The 14,369-nt window shown below is 34.3% G+C and overlaps 1 protein-coding gene and 1 long non-coding RNA gene across 3 annotated transcripts in view; one reads left to right on the top strand and one right to left on the bottom strand.

Annotated features, from left to right (window-relative positions):
• LOC145296043 (phosphatidylserine synthase 1-like) overlaps window positions 1-14,369 on the top strand; it is a 357,209-nt gene that overhangs the window by 120,490 nt on the left and 222,350 nt on the right. The gene's annotated exons all lie outside the window — the stretch shown is intronic.
• Window positions 2,244-14,369, bottom strand: part of LOC145296045 (uncharacterized) — a 193,277-nt gene continuing 181,151 nt past the window's right edge. Inside the window, exon 3 of the long non-coding RNA XR_013869947.1 lies at window positions 2,244-2,770. This is a non-coding gene — a long non-coding RNA (uncharacterized LOC145296045). The remainder of the gene's footprint in view (window positions 2,771-14,369) is intronic.

Here is a 14,369-nt window from a genome sequence, read left to right as displayed (position 1 = left end):
GTATGTTGCATAGCGTGTTGTCTGTTATAGGAGGAAATACGGGGAGTTGATGGCCTTTGTCGCCTAGGGTAGAATTAGCTGCAAACTTCTTGGCAAATAGTTTGGCCTTGTCTGATGCGGACAAGATGACCTCAGGTCCATTGATGATGATTGGGATAGAACGCATGCTTCTGTTTAGGATCCTGTTTGCTATTTGCCAAAACTGGTGGGAACCAAGCCGCTGCTCAGCTACTTTGGATTTAGCAGATTGAACATATAGCTCTCTTGCATTTTTTATTACTCTTTTACAGTGGTTGCTGGCAGTCCTTAAAGTAGCTTTAGTCTCAGTACATCTATTACGTTGGTAGCTATGGAAAAAGTGATTTCTCTGTGCGATGGCAGCAGCACATTCTGGGGAGAACCATAGCTGGCTGTTAGGTTTTTGTTGGAATTTTTTAGATGGTATGGATCGGTCTATGCCTGGTTAATCCAAGGTTTGGGTCTCTGACTCTCAGGCGGATAACGTCAGCTCAGATAAAACATTTACCTCCAGCACCCTTACTAGTGACATGGCCACAAGGATAGACATAGAAACAGAAAATTTCCGACATCTTAGGCTACTGTTCACAAAGTACTACCGGGCTGGAAAGCAGCTTTTTCTTCACCCTTTGTCAGAAAAATCTTATTGGAAATGAGGACTGAGGGACAAATAAGGAGAAGCGAGAGTAACAATACGTTGTCTACTCTCCATTTAAAAAAAAAAAAAAAAGGTTTAAAAGACTTATTAATATTTACTTCATGTAAGTCCATAGCTCTAATTCGAAATTAAAGATATTTGAAGATAAATTCTCTTCCCATATTTCTGAATGAAATGAAAATGGAATACATTACTGTAATTTCCCTTTAAAGGTATCAAACTTTTTTCTTCTTATCCAAGAGACACCTCCAACAAAAAAATTATAATAAGGACAATTTAGCACCAAAATAATTTTTAAAATATCCGTGTGGAGTTATCACGTGTTGAGATATTCATTAAACTTTTCTTCTCATCCAAAAGACACCACCAGCGCATTTGAAATCTTTCCATTCATTGACTCTTGCTTCCAAGTTTCGGTGCTTATGGCAGATGGGGTAGTAAGGGGTCGCATCAGGAGGGATGATTTTGTTTCTATTTATACAGAAAGTAGAGCAGTAATCCTAAAACTTTTTTTTCTCCCCTTTCTTGGGGGGGGGGTATTCTAGGTAATTTTGCATTTAACAGCTGACTGAAATAAAATATATTAGACAAAATTAAGTCCAATAAAGAAATTATAATAAGGACAATTTAGCACCAAAATAATTTTTAAAATAACGGTGAGGAGTTATCATGTTTCTTATCACACAGTTGCAAATTTGCTCTGCTTTAATCTCTTCATCAAGATTACAACAGAAATCTAGTAAGTATGAATGTTTGAGTTATTTCCCTTTTATTTCTTGAGAATTTTTCAAGATGGCGGATAGGATAATCACTTCTCTAACATTCATAAAATTTGATATCATTAAAAATAAAATTATTGGATCAATCCACATAACTTCTGGAATATGACACTTTTGCTCCATCATAGGAACATACATCACACAGATTTTTCTCCATTTAAGTGGCTCTTTGTTTTCATTTTTTTTCTTTTTGAATTAATTACGAAATAATTAAAAAAAAAAAAAAAAAAAAAAAAAGCAAATTGTTTTTTATAATTGGAAATTTTATTTTTATTACAAATATTCATAAACTTTTTGCTGGAAGAGTAGGAACTTTTTTTAGACAATTACATATGGTTTTACAAACAGCAGAGATGTTTAAAAAAAAAAAAAAGGGCTAAAAAATGTGTCATTAAAATAGTTATATAATTCAAATTAACCTGTGAAAATAAAAATACTAGTCGTTATACAAGAAAAATAATTACATTATTAGAAAAAGGAAAGATTGCATTTCATTTAATATTCATAGATGTAACCTGAAAAATAATTACGAAAATTTCACTTTTTTTATCCATTTTCACAGCATAAACAGGCCAGTTTGTGATGCCTAATACTGTACCTCTGGTTTTTTCATAACATTTCATATATTTACGTTTATGTATACATTTTACTGTTATAAAAAATTCACACAAGTAATCAAATTTTCTTGATTCATGATTTTCAATCCTCATAATGTTTTTTATCATTTAACTGACAATCCATCTTAAAGTGCCATTTTATTTTTTAACTTTTTTATTTTATTGTACACAGGTAAAATCTAAGGGCCCAAGAAACTCCTTCACTCTATAAAAATATTTTGGTACTTATGCATTGTACAGTCTGTGATTTCCACAATGTTACACCTGGCAGCTGACATCAATAATTAAAAAAAAAAAAAAAAAAAAAAAAGGTGATCCCAATGTTAGGAACACTTAGCCAATAAAAAAAAATTATGTAGATTATTATAAAACATGTGAAAGGATATTCTTTTCTGAATAAAATGGTAGTATTTTGAGGATTTGAAGTGTTTTTGTTTTTTTAAATACCTTGAAATCTTGAAATATATTAAAAATGCTCTGTCAGGTTTTAGCCAATAAGAATCTAAGCAGGCAACTTTTTCATGAATTGGAAATAAAAATTTGATGAAATTATTCAGAATAAAAAGTGGAATAAGAAGAAAAAGTGTGAATTTATTGTTGCTGAAATGAATTACAATATTGGAGGATCTGTTAACGTTCTGCTAATAAAGGATAGCAACTTATTTAAGATGCTGGACATGTTAGAGTTGAAAACCTTTCTGAAAAAAAAAAAAAAAAAAAAAGCTTTAACAACTTTCTTTCCATTTTTTAAATCTATTTTTATAAAACAATATAACTTTTTATACACCAAAATAAAATTTGCAAAAAAAAAAAAAAAACTTTGAAAGAAAATTCAAAACTTAAAAAAAAAAAAAGCAAGTTTTTCCTTAAAACTATTCCTCCAAACATTTTCAAAACTTAAAAAATTTTCACTCGGGTAGGTTCATGTTATATTTTTATTCATTGTATTTCCATGTTTTATTTATTTTTTTTTTACCTTTATACTGTCTCCAGGATGCTTTTGATTAGAAACATATGATCCTTGAACAGTTAGCATTAAACACGTACCAACAATAAAAACTCTGAAGGCTGGAAATCCTATAAACAGGTTTATTGAAAGTAGATATGGTAAAAAACTGAAACAACGAAAAAATTGTTCAGAATACAAAAAGAAAAAAGTCCAGAAACGAGAAGTTATAAAGGGCTGAATGGGGAGCCATATGTGTAAGGAAATCAACAACACAACTAGAACACACACACGTGGATAAAGAAAATAAAGTTTTAAAATGAAATAATATTAAAAAAATAACGTTAAGCTATTAAAAAGTTTCTTTAAGAAGGGGATAATGTTTCTTGCTGGAGATGGCTTAAAATAGCAATACACATGAAAAAATTGAAATAGCTTGAAATATTTCAATATTGGTATACATAGAAAGAGCTTGATGAGCTAAGAAAGAATCTTTTTAAATTTTTAAAATCTGATTTAAATTAAGGAAGTTATGGCTATTTTTGTGCCTCACACGTTTGGATATTTTCCCCTCTTTAAGACCATATGCGTTTCGTCACAATTTTTACACTACTTTTTTAGTAAAAATGTCATATCTTTGTTAAAACAGAAGATTAAGTAATGAAATTTACCATATAAGTGTATTTTTGTACAAGAAATCAGAATATGCAACTGAAAATCTCCAAAAGTGCATGGTTTCCTACTAATCTGCAGTAAATGTGCATAAATATGCTGCAATTCCTTAAAAATGCCATGTGTCTATAAACAGAAAAGAAGTTGGAGAACTCAAAGTTGAATTGTAATGTGCTTTATGTACAAAAAACTTAAATCTAAACATAGGACCATTTAAAAATGAATATATTGCAATATTTCTTTGGTATTATTGTAGACTAGCAGGGGTGCCCGGCGTTGCTCGGGTGTTTGGAGGTGTATGCTGTGCAAAAAAACAAAAAAAATGGTTAATTTTTTAAAACTTTGACCCCTATTATGACCCCATAAAATTTATAGTTTCGGGCTCAAATCACTTTATTAAGTTAGATCCAGGTTCAAGGAACCTATATCTAAAATTTCAAGTGTCTAGACCCAAAATTGTCGGAGGAGTTTGGTAGAGTTCTTAAAGGTCAAATCGTTGAAATTTGACCCCTTAACAGCCAAATTTCTGGCTGACACCCGTCACATCGATTTTCCCAAATCTCAGTACCCGGTATTTCAAATTTCGAGTCTATAGACTAAAAATTGACAGAGTTATTGCGTAGGGAAATGTACACAGACAGACACACAGACAGACAGACAGACACGTTCACTTTTATAGATATATAGATTAACACCTTCTGTTTAACCCTACTCAACTCCTTCTGACCACCCCTCCAAAATGTGATTCTACCTTTTTAGGAAATTATGTATAAAATGCCATGAAAAACTTTAATGAAAGATAAACAAATTATTTTAGAATTGAATGTAAAATAATTTCCTATTACAGATCATTCTAGCATTTTAGGGCAGTTAACTGTTTTTTTTTCTATAGGAAAATATGCATGCTTTTTTTTTTTTTTTTAAGATGATTATGTGTAGTTTTAAGAGGGTTTCTATGCAATGAGAATATGTGGAGGGTTGCCATTCGGACTTTGAATTAATTTTAGGGCTAAGGAAAATTATGTGTGAACATACTGAAAACTTGACAGAGACAAAGCTAACAAAAACAATATTAGAGGGGGGAGCGGTTAGTTTCACAAAAATTTAATGTAAAATAATTCACCATTTCCTGGCCATTCTAGCATTTTAGGACAGTTAACTAATTTATTTTTATGTGTATTTTCTTTAAGGAAGGATCTATTTTTTGTTTGTTTGTTTTAGATGCTTGTATGTGGCTTACAGAGGTATTTTGTTGGGGGGGGGGGGGCTTGCCACTCGAACTTAGTGTTATTGTTAGGGTTAAAGAGTGTTTTAGGAGGAGACTTGCCACACATAATTTGGATTAGAGGTGAAGTTAAGAGAGCTTTTTTTCAAAGAGAGCGTTCATCACTCATATTTACTGTTAGCGGTTCATAATTATTGGCTTTATATTATATATTTAGTTTTAATTTAATAAGAAACTGCGTTGCGAAATTTCAAAGAAAATTCCATAAATTTGTTGATTTCTATTTTCGAGGTTGAAGGTGTTAATTCCATAGGCCATTTATACTACGCTGGAGCAGGTTGTAAAAATATCTTTTGCTTAATAAGTAGAAAAAAAAATTAACGAAATAAAAAGCTTCCTAATCGTAGTTTGATGTGTTTTCTAACTGCTTTTAAAATTTCAAGAATATTGATATAGATTTTGAGGGTTTGTATTACTATACACATAGATTCGAAAAAGTTGTCAAAAAAACAAATATATAACAAATAAATGTTATCAAAAGCAAGTTACTTTTCTACCTAACTGGATAATTTTTTAGTGTTTTTATTTAATGTAACATGTTTATTCAGCTTGAAAACAGTGTTTACCGATGTTTTGGAAAATTTTAAATGGCGCCTGCCGCCCGACTCTTGAAACGGTAAGTTTGGGGAAAAGAGTTAAAAATTAAAAAGTAGACAAAATACTGCTAGAAACTCGCTCAATATATGTTACCGTGACATAGGCTGACATATATTCGGTGAGTTTTTAACAGTATTTTGTATAGTTTTTTTTTTTTTAATTTTTAACTCCTTTTCTCAAACTTACCGTGTCAAAGAGAGTCGGGCCGGGCGCCATTTTTAATTTTCCAATACATCGGTAAACACTGTACGTTTTTCGAGCTGAATAAATATGTTACATTAAATAAAAACACTAGAAAATTATCCAGTTAGGTAGAAAAGTAACTTATCTTGCCTTTGATAACATTTATTTGTTATATATTTGTTTTTTGACAACTTTTTCGAATCTATGTATAAACGAGATTTTGATACTTATTTTAATTTTGAAAAAAAACATTTGTGGCTGTTCGCAGTAAAACATTGTTTTAATTCGCTGTTCAAAACTAATTTAAAGAATAAAAGTGCATGAAAGCTATATATCTACAAAAGTTTATTTTGTTTTTTTTAACCATGTTTTTAAATTTGACGAAAAATGTGAGAAATTGCAACAGATTCATAATGCCGAATTGGTTGGGATTGTTGTTATTATACATTCTGAAAACCGAATAGTTCTAAACTAATGTTATTCTGATAACAAAATAGCTCTAATTAAACATAAGAACATTTATATTCATATTTTCATGTTTTTCTTAATTCGTTCTTGAATAAAAATTAAAGAACGCGTGTTTGTTTATACACTGTGCTGTGCTATGGCTGATTCTACAGGCTGGAGCTGCTGCTGCTTCTAGTAATATTAACTTCATTTGACCAAATTCGAGAAATAGAAACAATTTTTTTTTTCGGGTAGGTCCTTTTAAATTATCAATTACCGCGGTCCTACTCAACATAAAATAATACTTTTAATTGATAAAGATAGTAAAAAGATTGATTTACTTACTACTGGGTGTCCGAAGAATTTTTTTTTTCAAAATGTTCGATACTCGGCATATTAAAGTCTTATTTTTAACACAACAAAAAAAGAAATGGTCAAAAATATTTCGGACACTTGACAGTATTAAGATTAACACCTCTTCTTATTGATTCCCAAATTTCATGACGAAATTCTTCATACAATCACGGTACGAACCTTTAGAAAATAGGGGGGGTCATTACAAAACCTTACCGAAAACGCCATTTTATGACGTTCACATTTTTATCACTTTATTTGCTTAAAACTCTTAAAATATATAATGTACATTCATATTTATTAATTCATTTGAAAGTATATATATTTCCGAACAAAACAGTAGTAATTTGAAGACTTGAAGTGCTTTGGTTTAAAAATATGGCTATTTTAGTAGAACTACCTTGAAATCTGTGATTATCCAAAGCGTTTTTTCGTCCGTGTGTATTACTACTTAAAACGGCGAAGGATAATAGATAAAAAACCGAGCCATGTGGGAGTAGAAAGACAGCTAAAATTAAGGGACAAAATGCCAATGTCGAGTCAGGGGAAACTATAAGAAAAATGTTCGGCCAAAGGAAATAACTGTTTAAGGGATAAAACTAAGTGACATAATACTCCTCGCCTGGTGTCTTAGACGTCATAATTTTTCTTGTTCTCGATACAAAGAAGGACAGTCTCAGTAATAGGTCTGAGGAGGAGCTTGGTGCCATTCTTTCTGGAAATCTTGACGTTCACTTTCCTCACTTGGTTGTCTTCACTGAGGAACACGCGTGTGACCAGTCCTAAGGGTCACCCATTTCTCGCAGCCTGGTTGTCTTTGAGCAACACCACGTTCCCTGGTTCAAAGTCGGGTTTATCTGATCTCCACTTTGTGCATGTTTGGATTAAAGACAAGTATTCTCTTCTCCATCTGGCCCAGAAAGTTTCAGCCAGATGTTGGATGAATTTCCATTGACTTTTGAGGTAATCTTTGGGTCCATAATTGTGTTTGTGTGTGAAGAATATGCCCACTTTCTGAGTGAGGAGGGTAGCAGGTGTATGCCAGTTTCATCTGGGCCTGTTGATACCGGGACAAGAGGCCGAGCATTGATTATGAATGATCATTCTCAAACAGCTTTTCCATGAATGAAAAGAAGTGTCTCTGTGTCTTTGGCTTCTTGTTGAGGTTGCGCTTCAATGAAGAAAATAGTCTTTCTGCTAGTTTCTTATTATTGGGGAGACGACCTCAGGGAGATCGGAAGGGTAGTGGAGCAATCCAACCGTTGTTTTTGTCTTTTTCAGCCCCACTTTCCATTATGTTGAGTAAGGCGACATCCTCAATAGAAGGCGCTACCTTTTCATCGTCCTTTGTCGAAATGGGTTACCTTCCATTTCGGAAGGGTATGGTCTATCACTGATGCTGTACCTTTCTTTAACCTCAAGGTTGTTTGGGCATGGTTCAAAAAGGGTAGAGCGTCCCTTTTCAGATATATAAGTATGCAATGTCTTTATGGTGGGTGGAGGGTGAAACTTCCCTAAGCAGACGTTGCCTACTATGACCCATCCCAGGTCTAATTTCTGGGCATATGGAGCATCGTGGGGGCCATTTATTTGTTGATGCACCTTGTGGATTTTTAAGATCTCTCGTCCGAGAAGGAGCATAATAGGAGTTTTAGGCTCTATGGTGGGGATGAGGTGAGCTATCCTTTTAAGGTGTGGATGGTGGAACGCTACCTCAGGAGTTGGGATGCTGGACCTATCATTAGGTATTTCATCACACTCGATCAGGCTGGGGAGTGGGATGCTGGTTTTTCCATCTAGGGATTCCACTTGGAAGTCTACTGCTCTTCCTGTGGTCTGTATTGCTCTGGTACAGGTTTTCAGGAAGTAAGGGAAACTCGGTCCGTCACTCTTGAAGGTGTCGAAGAATTTTGAGCGTACCAAGGACCAGTTGCTTTGTTTGTCTTTGATGGCGTACATCTTTAACATCTTGTCTGGTTGGTCGGTTGGGTAAACATTCACCAGGCAAATCTTAGAACACAACCTTTCTGACAGGTTGCCACCGCAAACCTGTGTGCATTGTGAGACCAATCAGACTGCTGCCGGGGAGTTGTCATTCTCGCCGTGCTTTGCAGTAGGTCTCACATCAACGATCCATGGAGGTGACCCTGTATGAAAGCAGTGTTGTCTTTTCGCTGTCACACTCCTTGCATTTAACGTTAGCTTTGCAGAACCTGGATGTATGTACTGTAGATGAGCAACATTTGAAGCAGATGCCATTTTCTCTTATGAAAGTCTCGCGCTCTTTCAAGTGTTTCTCTCGAAAGGTGCAGCATTTTGATAATGGGTGAAAGACCTTGTGCAGTGGGAAATATTGCATGGGTATGTGCTAATTCTTGTTTTTTCAGCTCTCAAAATTGGAAAATGTGGTGGACACTTCAGTTTTGTCCACAGATATTGCTCTGTGTTTGTGTTCTTGTGGGGGGAACCTGTCCACTGGTGGGTTAATCCTGAAACTCGGATCATTTTTTTATCCTAGCTTGCTGTGTGACAAAGTTCACGAACACTTTGAATTGAGGGAACATGACTTGGTGGCACTCTTTGTACTCGGAGCTGACAGATAACCATCTATCTTGAAGCAAGGATGGTAATTTAGCAATGGAGGGACAAAGTCCTTGTGCGGTGTCCAGAGAAATGAGTCCAGGAAGGTCTCCATCTTCCTTAGCCGACAGGAGTTCAGTAGCTAGATTGCCAAATTCTCTTAGTTGCACAATCGTTTAAAGAGCGCATCCTCTATTATTTCGGGGGCCCGTAGCATTCTTTGAGTCGGTCCCATATTCTCCTAAGTCCCTTCTCTGGCTGATTCGGGTGGGCTGATCTTAATCTTCTTGCGTGTTCTCCTGACTCTTTACCGAGCCACTTTACGAGGAGGTCTATTTCCTTACTATATGTGAGACTGAGGTGTTTCACACCACTTTGGAAAGACCGTTTCCAAGTTCGGTAGTTCTCAGGTCTGTCATTGAAAAGTGGCAGTCCAGTAGTAATCAATTCACGCCGGGTAAAGTACATCACAAGGTCTGACATATATTGGGACTGATAAGCATCCCTGTTATCATTGAAGTTCCAATTGTTGGATGGTTTGGTGCCTTCCACATGTGAGGTCGGTGGGTGAAAGCTGATAACAGGGGTGCAGGTCCCTCTGAGCTCCTCAGTCTGAAGGGAGGTGATTGGTCGCCAGGTTTATACTGGCCATAATTGTATTCTCAAAGTGATTAGGGTCCGATAATCTCCTCTTTAGGAAGCTTTGCCTGGTCGGCTAGGTACTCCTTGACTCTTGTGTTAGGGTCAGCAGGTGTACGGTCAAGGTTCAAATGGTGGGAGCTTAGACCGCTTGTTTAATTCGTCAGCAGTTTCCTGAGAACCTCCGCCTCGGCCACGGAAGCAGCTGTTTCCTTTTGAAGCTGCACTTTTTCCAACTCCATCCTTATTTTGAGTTCTTTGGCGATGAAGGCTAAAGTGCTTTGGCCACCTCGGCCTTCGCTTGAGTGATAGCAATGGCGGCAGCTACTGATGATCTGCTGGAGGACCGTGAGGAACAAGAAGCATGAGACCTTGTGCGATTCAACATGTTGTCTGCCATCGTTGAAGGGGAGAAGGAAAAGGTTGTGTGTAATAAGGCAAAGTCTAAAGGAAAACTGATAGAATAAAACGAACGGTGTGCGCACCACTATTGTTGGAGTGGTGTCCGTTTACAAGATGGATAAGTTCTTATCTCCATGTGGGAAAACTGTAATCCACTAAGAACTGTGTAAACATGGCCATTATTGGTAGTGTTCATAGTTCTGATGGTTGAAGTGTATTCCACGTGTTATCCGTCCGTCTGGGAAGCCTCTGTTTTTTACTATATTATCTCCAGGATGCTTTTGATTAGAAACATACAATTCTTGAACAGTCAGCATTAAACACGTACCAACAATCAAAACTCTGAAGACTGGAAATCCTATAAACAGGTTTTTTGAAAGTAGATATGGTAAAAAAACTGGAAGAAACAAAAGAAAAAATTGTTCAGAATACAAAGAGAAAAAAGTCCAGAAACGAGAAGTTATAAAGGGCTGAATGGGGAGTCATATGTGTAAGGAAATCAACAACACAGCTAGAAATAAGGAGGCCGGACATGTGGATAAAGAAAATAAAGAAAGTTTGAAGTTAAAATGAAATAATATAAAAAATAACATTAAGGTGTTAAAAAGTGTCCTTAAGAAGGGGATAATGTTTCTTGCCGGAGATGGCTTAAAAGTAAAACGGCGAAGGATAATAGAAGATAAAAAAACTGAGTCATGTGGGGTTAGAAAGGTAGCTAAAATTAGAGGACAAAACGCCAGTCAACCTGCCGGTGTCGAGTCAGGGGAAACTCTATAAGAAAAATGTCCGACCAAAGGAGATAACTGTTTAAGGGATAAAACTAAGAGACATAATAACCTTTGTAATTCATATTAGATAATTGTTTATCGTTTTTTGTAAGTTTTAAAAATTGAGGAAGAATGCTCTACCTTTCCTGGTTATTTCAGTCAACTGCCAACTAAAACCGAGCCAATTTTGTGGAAATTACAAGTCATACAATACATACAATGCCAGAATATTCTTATGCAATGTTTTACTTAGAGGAAAATGTTAATTGTAGTTTTATTTAACAAATTTTGTAATCTGTAAACATTAATATTCATCATTATGAAAGAGTGTCTTTACAATAAGTTTTATATGAAATGAGAAAGAAAAATTGGAGTAATAAGTAATTATGTCGATGCATAAATGCGGGGAGAAGTTTTTTATATGAATGAAGAAAAAAGTATATGCCTTTCAGTAACAGCAAATCTAAAAGGAAATACAAAAAAGATGTAAACGTTTCCTATGCACAGAAGAAAATCATTAAAACTCAAGTGATACTTAAAGGTACTTTTGTTCGAAAGTATTTGGATCTCCTCAGCACCTCAGCACTCTCTCATGGATGAGAGTATAAAGTGTCCGACAACACATCCCCAACCCAAAATGCTAAGATAAAATCTAAAGTCACGCTAAATATTTATGTTTGAATATAATGTAATGTAAAGAAACAAAAGTGTTTCAACAATAGTCTGTTCTGAAGGTTCTTTAGTTTTCTCATTTTACTATCTCTTATGAGTTAGAACATTCCTGGAAATTTAATCTCAATTGTTCTCTCCAGATTTTACATTTTTGAAAAGTAGGCAATTTTGGAATTTTTTCATTTTTGAGTTCAGAGTAGCTTGAGCTTCTAATTTCTGAGTCCACCATGTTAATTTTCTAGAACATTTGCTAAAGCTTAAAAAGAACTCATCCAGAACAAAACAAATAATGAAAGTCATGAGAGCAAAATTAGAAATATTTGCAAATCTGGGATTTCTTTTACTTAACAGCATTCACATTTTATTAACCTGGCCAAGAAAGATACTTTGCAGAAAAGATTTAGTTATTCATACAATTTCAATGTTTTGGGATTACTAAAATATTTTTTATTTTATTTTAAAACTTCTTGAACGGTTTGTTACTAAATTAAAACCATTTAAAACTAGTTATGAAAGTATACAAAGAGGTGATTTTAATAAGAACAAAAAGGATAGAAATATGTCTGTAACATGAATCTGTATGTTGTGGTCCTATTTAGGGAGGGGGATTACAATATTAAGGTGAAGAGTGCTGAGGTTCACTGCGTGTGCTCTCTGCTCAACAGCAGAAATGTCTGGCTTACATTGCACCAGACAAATTCATACTATCATAGATATAGGGGTGTTAAGTTTCCCAGAATACCTCTTTCCAAAGATTTATTTCCCAAAATATAGTTTTTCTTTCTCGGGTTGACCTCGAAGGGACCCGTCAGTTTCTTTTTTCTGCCAGAATAACATATTTCGATACTAGTTTAAGGAGGTTCCAGGTCAAATGCGTCATATGGTAGGTTGAATGTTTCTTTTGGCAGAGTTCCACTTGTTTGAAGTAAGTTTATCTGGTTCAAGTGTTTCGTATGCATGAAATATGGCCCTTCCACCATGTAGACCATATGGCCGATCCTGTTCTTGATTGTTTCCTGCTCCCAGAAATTATTATCTTTGTGCATCTGGAAGAATAGTTATTCTCCAGGCATGTAATTCTTCTTGTGAACAGTTGTCATTGCAGGTATTACCTGTTTTGGCAATAGTTTCTCAAAGACTGGCTATATTTTTCTCGCAAACATCACTTCTGGGATGGTGTATTCTCATTACGCATTATGCGGTACACCTGAAGAAATTGTTGCAACACTTTTCTTGGATGGAGTATCTTTTGCCCTCTCCAAGGTGCTCACAAATCTTTCAGTCTGTCCATTTAATCTATGGTGGTAAGTCAGAGTTGTAATGTGGTCCACTTGAAATTACAATACACATGAAAAAATTTAAATGGTTTAAAATATTTCAATATTGGTATATATAGAAAGAGCTTGATAAGCTAAGAAAGAATCTTTTTAAATTTTAAAAATCCAATTAAAATCAAGGAAGTTATTACTATTTTTATGCTCTGTGTGTTTAAATATTTTCCCCTCTTTAAGACCATATGCGTTTTGTCACATTTTTTGCTCTACTTTTTCAGTAAAAATGCTATATCTTTGTTAAAACACAAGACTAAGCAATGAAATTTGCCATATAAGTGTATTTTTGTGCAAGGAATCTGAATATGCTACTGAAAATCTCCAGAAATGAATGGTTTCCAAATAATCTGCAGTAAATTCACATAAATATGCTGCGATTGCTTAAAAATGCCATGTATTCATTAAAAGAAAAGAAGTTAGAGAACTCAAAGTTAAGTTGTAATGCGTTTTATGTGCCAAAAGCTGAAATCGAAATCTAGGATTGTTTAAAAATGAATATATTGCAATATTTCTTTGGTATTATTGTAGATTAATACCTTCTGTTACCCCTCCTCATCTGACCACCTCTCCAAAATATGTGATTCTACCTTTATAGACAATTGCATGTGAACAACTTGAAAAACTTTAATAAAAGATAAGCAAAGATTATTTTAGAATTTAATGTAAAATGATTTCCCATTTTGAATCATTTGAGCGCTTTAGGGCAGTTACCCCCCCCCCCCTAAATAAAATAATTCACCATTTCAAGACAATCCTAGCATTTTAGGACAGTTGACAAATTTATTTTTTTTTTTTTGGGGGGGGGGGGTTAATCATGTGCACTTTTCTTCAAACGTTTTTATGCTTTTTTTTACGTTTATATGAGCTCACAGGGGAAGTTTGTTTAGTGGGGAGCTCTGCCACTTGTACTTAGCGTTATTCTTAAGGCTAAAGGTTTTAGGAGGCTTGCCACTCTTATCTAGGATTAGACATAGAAACGTTTGAAGAAAAGCGTTTTTTTTTAAAGAGGGTGTTTGATACCCATTGTGAAACTTTACAAGAATTATAACAAACAAAAATAAATGTTATTTAAAAAAAGTGACGTCCCTCTAACAGAAAACCTGATGCTTGGAAAAATATCAAGTATTTAAATTCTATTTAAATATAAAAAAAGAAACAAGTTTTTGCTAAAGTTGACAAATTGTTAAAAAATTTGAATTAATGTTATTTTGATTTTTAATTACATTTCATGTCCTTTCCTACCGTTATTTTTTAACTGAGCATCTCCTACAAATATTTAAATATTGATTATTTTTTTTTATTTTTTTATTTTTAATAATCGGGTAAATTAGTTTCCATTCGATAATAATTCACTAAAAACATTTTTTAAGGGACGAAAATTAGAAGTGTGTTACCGTTCGTACACGTGAACCAAAACATTGT

This window comes from Euprymna scolopes, chromosome 16 (assembly GCF_053919585.1).
Source record: "Euprymna scolopes isolate OS-2025 chromosome 16, ASM5391958v1, whole genome shotgun sequence".
In the NCBI taxonomy this organism is placed as follows: Eukaryota; Metazoa; Mollusca; class Cephalopoda; order Sepiida; family Sepiolidae; genus Euprymna; species Euprymna scolopes.
This window is presented reverse-complemented; position numbering and strand designations above follow the sequence as displayed.